Here is a 6000-nt window from a genome sequence, read left to right as displayed (position 1 = left end):
CAACGGCCATATGCATGCCGGTTATCGGAGTCAGCTGGCGTGCATATTGATTGACTGTTAACTTATCGTCGTGTGGACGGCAAGTTGGAGCAGTACGGCGATTCCGTTTGCTCCAGATTTTAGAGTTTTATTCAGATTGTATGTTGTTTTATTGCTTTTTGATTTGTAGTTTGGATTCTCTGTTACACCACTGGTGGGAGGCCCTTTTTCTAGCTGTGGATCACCAGTGTGGTCCTGCAGTTGGGTTATCCCCCGGTGCTACACATTAGTTTGTTGTAATATATTAACATTTTCTTTGTTTCTTTCATTCAGATGCGGAGTGCCGACGTGGAGGAGACTAGGGTGCCTTGGTGGTGGGATCCCTTGAGTGTACACACCTGCCTTGTCTAGTTTATTAGTGTGAGTGTGTGATAGTGTGTTGCACTTGTGTTTTGGTGTGTTTTCTTTCTTTAGTTGTATGTGGCATCCCTGCCCCTCCACTGGTAAGCCTCAGCTCTGAATACCTTTTTAAGCATATTTGTACTTGAATATTTATGATTGTGCTTTTATATGGTGTTTTAAATAATTATTAATAAATTGTGAATTTGTTGATCATTGAACCTCGTCTCTGGATTGAGTATAGCGAACCTAAGTGCCTTTTTGGTGATTTAGTGTCATTTCCAGTATTCTCTGGGTGAAATTCCCAGGGTGGCGTTGTCGTTCTTTAAAACTGCAGAGTATTTACTTTATATCCCAACCTCGTCTCGCCACAAACTTGGCGTCACGAACAGGGTATACTCTTTAAAACAGAGACGTGTGTTCTTCTTTTTTTGTTTGGTGTAACGTAAATTGTTTTTTTATATTATTTTTGTACAGAATAAAGGCAAAGCAGCAGCTACTTTGGTGTGGGATTTCACAGCTGTGTTACAGAGATGGAGGAAGAGTTACAGGAACTCAGGGACTTGATCGCGCAGCTGAAAGCAGACAATGAGAGGCTGCGTCAGGAGAGGGCTGTTGGGTCAGGTACTAGTGCTACACCTTCTACTTCAACTGCATCATCTGTTAACCCCCCAACGGCTGGTGTCTCTGTAGCAGAGAGACTAGTTTTTGTGCCCCGTGACAGAAAGTGCCCTATGTTTAGAGGAAAATCAGGTATAGGGTTGAATGAATGGTTGGAGGAAATAGAAGGTTGTGCTAGAGCACGTCATTTGTCTTTGGCTGATAAAGCATTTTTTCTGTTTGACCACCTAGAAGGGGAAGCACGTGAGGAGATCAAATATCGCTCTAGTGCAGAGAGGACTGATCCTGCTAAGATAATCACTATATTGCAAGAACTGTATGGCTGTTCAGACTCCTATGTAGCATTGCAGGAAGCTTTCTTCTCTAGAAAACAGCAGGAAAGTGAGACACTGCAAGAGTTTTCCCTCGCTCTCTTGGGTCTTATGGAAAAAGTTAAATCGAGTGCCCCCAATGGCATGCCCAATGCTGACGTTTTATTAAGAGATCAATTTGTTGAACAGGTCTTAGATAGTACCTTGCGGCGGGAGTTAAAGCAGCTAGTAAGGAGGCAGCCAACACTGACATTGCTGGAGACTAGAGGGGAAGCTATTAGGTGGGAACGTGAAGGGTTGCCTAGTGGCGTTAGGCATAGAAGCAGTTCTGTCCCTTCTGTTTATGGCATTCAGTATGGGGTCCATAGCGGTCCCTCAGGAATAGCTCAGTCTACCCATTTGTCTGAGATGAGCGAGATGAAGGAATTGTTAAAGCGCCAGCAGGAGCAACTTAATCAGCTCACTCAGAGCATTGCTCGATTGCAGGGCCCCCATCGAATGCCTCGCTCAGGACGGGGCGACTCCATTATATGCCGTCGTTGTCAGCAACCTGGACATTTTGCTCGGGAGTGTGATGGGGAACGCGTCCCTCGTTCCCGGCCTCCTTCGCAGGCCCCTCTGCATAATCGCAGGCACTCTCCTTTAAATACGGCTTCGGAAAACTAGCACCCCCCGTATTGCCGAGCCACAGTTCGGGTGGGGTGTCTATTGGCTCAAGGGTTGCTTCTAATGGTCCAGAGGCAGTCTCCAAATTAATTTCATCCTGTCCTCATATAGATGTGGACATGGGCGGTATAAAAGTACCTTGTTTGGTTGATACGGGGTCCATGGTCTCCACCATTACTGAAAGTTTTTTCCGCCAGCATTTTGAGTCCTGGGGTCAAGAGCGTCTCCAAGCTTGTCATTGGTTGCAGCTTAAAGCGGCTAATGGGTTGTCCATTCCTTACCTTGGCTATATCGAGCTAAGTGTAGAGCTCTGTGACAAGTTTCTTCCACAGTGTGGCGTGTTGGTCGTTAAAGATCCTCCAGGTGCAGGACCTTCCACGGTTCCGGGTGTATTGGGGATGAATGTCATTCGGAAGTGTTACCACGAGCTTTTTGGGCAACACGGTGAAGCATTGTTTAGTTTGGGCTTTGTCACCGAGGCCCCTAAACCCCTTGTGCAGGCGCTGCAAAAGTGCCATGATGTTAGTATAAGAGCCCCACTGGATTTGTCTGGCCATGTGAGAGTGAGGGGTAAGCGAGCATGTTGCATTCCGGGTGGTGTAATGAAAGTAGTGGCCGCCACCTGTTCGGAGCAATATTCAGGTGCCACCGTGTTATTTGAACCTAATGATGTTAACTTGCCTGCTGGACTTTTAGCGTCCCCTGCATTGGTTCGAGTGGTTAGAGGTACTGCATACATACCAGTTGTTAATGTAGGGACTACGGCGGTCTTGCTTTACCCTAGGACCGTTATAGGGACCCTGGAAGATGTTCATGTGGTCAGTTTGCCCGCTGGTGTGACAGAAGTACTCCCTAACATAGCCACAATGGCATCTCACACCGCCACTCCTACTGTGCAGGATCAGATGGAAGGGATTGATTTGTCTAAACTGTCAGCAGAGGAACAGGGACAGGTGAGGTCTCTCCTTAAGAAATACAGCTCGGTCTTTTCTGCTCATGACACTGATTTGGGTTGCACTAACTTGATCTCCCATGACATTCCAGTTTTAGACGATATCCCCGTGCGGCAGCGTTATAGGCGCATCCCCCCTTCAGAGTACGAGGTTGTGAAAGAGCATATTAACCAGTTGTTAGGGGCCGAGGTGATTAGAGAGAGTAGCAGCCCCTATGCTTCTCCCATTGTGCTCGTTAAGAAGAAGGATGGCAGCCCGCGCATGTGTGTTGATTATCGGCAACTGAACAACAAGACAAGGAAGGATGCATTCCCCTTGCCGCGCATTGAAGAATCCTTAGATGCGCTGACTGGTGCCCGTTGGTTTTCCACCATGGATTTAGCAAGTGGCTATAATCAGGTCCCAGTTACGGAAGAGGATAGGCCCAAGACTGCCTTCTGTACTCCTTTCGGCCTATTTGAATGGAACCGAATGCCATTTGGGCTCTGTAATGCCCCTAGCACCTTCCAGAGACTAATGCAACGCCTTTTCGGTGATCAACAGTGCCAGTCTCTGCTTCTCTATCTTGATGACATTGTAATCTTTTCATCAACAGTATTGCAACATCTTGAGCGGCTGGATGTGGTGCTAGGTCGGCTTCAGCAGGAAGGTTTAAAAGCCAAGCTTGCCAAATGTGCCTTTTTCCAGCGGGAGGTTCGCTATTTAGGCCATGTCATCTCCGATCAAGGTGTTTCAACGGACCCTAGTAAGGTGGAAGTGGTGGCTAACTGGCAGCCTCCTAAGACTGTTTCGGAACTACGCTCCTTTCTTGGGTTTGCCAGCTATTATCGCCGTTTTGTAGAGGGTTTTGCCAAGTTGGCGGCACCTCTGCATAGACTGGTGGCAGAGTGGGGAGGCAGAAAATCAAAGAAGAAGTCAGAGCATGGTGTAGCGGAGAACTGGACTGCAGAGTGTGCTCAAAGTTTTGAGGCATTAAAGACTAAGCTGACGACAGCACCAGTGCTGGCTTATGCAGATTTCTCTTTGCCTTTTATTTTAGAAGTGGATGCCAGCCATGCCGGCCTAGGGGCAGTGCTTTCCCAGGAGCAGGGAGGTAAAGTGAGGCCAATAGCTTATGCCAGTCGGGGTTTGAGGCCCCCTGAGCGCAATATGCTAAATTATAGCTCCATGAAGCTGGAGTTTTTGGCACTTAAGTGGGCCATGACTGAGAAATTTAGAGAGTACTTGTTGGGCCATAAGTGTATTGTTTACACTGACAACAATCCTCTTAGTCACTTGTCTTCTGCTAAACTTGGGGCTACTGAACAGTGCTGGGCAGCTCAGCTCGCTTCGTTCGACTTCGACTTAAAGTACAGGTCAGGAAGGAGTAATAAGAACGCAGACGCTTTATCTCGCCAGCATCCACCTGATCCTCAGGAGATTAAAGCCATGGTTCCTGGTACAGCCTTGCCTGGACCTCTTCAACAAGCCTTGCGGCTGGGACCAGCTGAGGTATCACAAACTGCCATTACAGTTTTGCCCCATCTCACTACTCCTGATCTTCATACCCTCCAACAGGTCGACTCAGTGATAAAGGAGATCTTGGTGTTCTGGAGACGGAAGCAGCGACCCAGCTTTGAGGAGCGGCAGCAGCTTGCTCCACTTGCTCTGGTGCTGCTACGACAATGGGATCGTCTGATCGAAAGGGAAGGAGTTCTGTATCGTCAGGTTCATCGCCCTGACGGTGCCGAGGTGGTACTTCAGCTTTTGCTGCCTAGTGCACTAATTGAGCAGGTGTTGACTCATGTTCATCAGGAGCACGGCCATCAAGGTGTGGAAAGGACCCTAGCACTTCTCCGCTCACGGTGCTATTGGCCAGGTATGTCTGCTGAGGTAGCTCGTTGGTGTCAGAGATGCGAACGTTGCCAAGTTGCAAAAGACACCCAACCAGCAGCTCAAAGTTTCATGGGACATTTGTTGGCTTCTCAACCAAATGAAATCTTGGCCATTGATTACACCTTGCTCGAACCTTCCCGGAATGGGCTGGAGAACGTTTTGGTGATGACTGATGTTTTCAGCAAGTATACATTGGCTGTCCCCACTCGTGACCAATGTGCTGCTACAGTGGCCCAGGTTCTCGTGACTGAGTGGTTTTCGAAGTTTGGTGTACCAGCGCGTATCCATTCCGATCAGGGTCGTAACTTTGAAAGCTCCCTGATCCAGCAGCTCTGCAGGTTTTATGGTATTGAGAAGTCCCACACTACTCCTTATCATCCGGCTGGAAGTGGTCAGTGTGAACGTTTTAATAGGACTTTGCACAATTTGTTGCGGACCCTGCCAGTATCCAGAAAAAGAGACTGGAATGTATGTTTGCCCCAGTTACTCTACTGTTATAATACCACTCCCCATCAGGCTACTGGGGAAACCCCATTCTTATTGATGTTTGGGCAAGAACGCAGGTTGCCAGTGGACTTTCTGTTGGGCAGAGTACCAGACCCCATCAGTGGAGATGTGCACAAGTGGATTCAGGAGCATCAAGCCCGGCTACAGGTTGTACATGAAGGAGCCAAGGAACGATTGCAATTGGCTGCCGACCGCAGAAAGAGGCACCATGATAAAAAGGTGAAAGAGGCACCATTGAACAATGGCCAGTTGGTGTTCCTGCGCGATCTGAGTGGAAGAGGGAGATGTAAAATCCAAGATCGATGGAAACCCGTGGTATATAGAATCCTGAAGGCACCTAAAGGAGGTGGGGCAGTATATACCATTGCACCTGCAGATGATCCCAGCAGCGTGAAGCATGTTCATCGTACCTTGTTGAAGGCTGTGGTAACGGCAGCTACACCATCAGAAGGGCCTGCTCCAAGCAGTAGCTCACATGGCCCAGAAATATCCTCCCCAGAACCAGGACATGACTCATCACGTGACAGTGACCTGTTATTCCTGAGCATAGGAGCTCCTCAAGTAAATGTTTCACCATCTTACAGCCCAGTGGCAGTGATTCCAAGTAGCCCTGAGTTGTTGCTCCCACCAGAAGACCGAACTTCCGATGTTCCAGCCACTTGTACAGTTACTCCGAGTGTAGCACCAGT

Source organism: Astatotilapia calliptera, chromosome 16 (assembly GCF_900246225.1).
Source record: "Astatotilapia calliptera chromosome 16, fAstCal1.2, whole genome shotgun sequence".
NCBI lineage: Eukaryota > Metazoa > Chordata > Actinopteri > Cichliformes > Cichlidae > Astatotilapia > Astatotilapia calliptera.
This window is presented reverse-complemented; position numbering follows the sequence as displayed.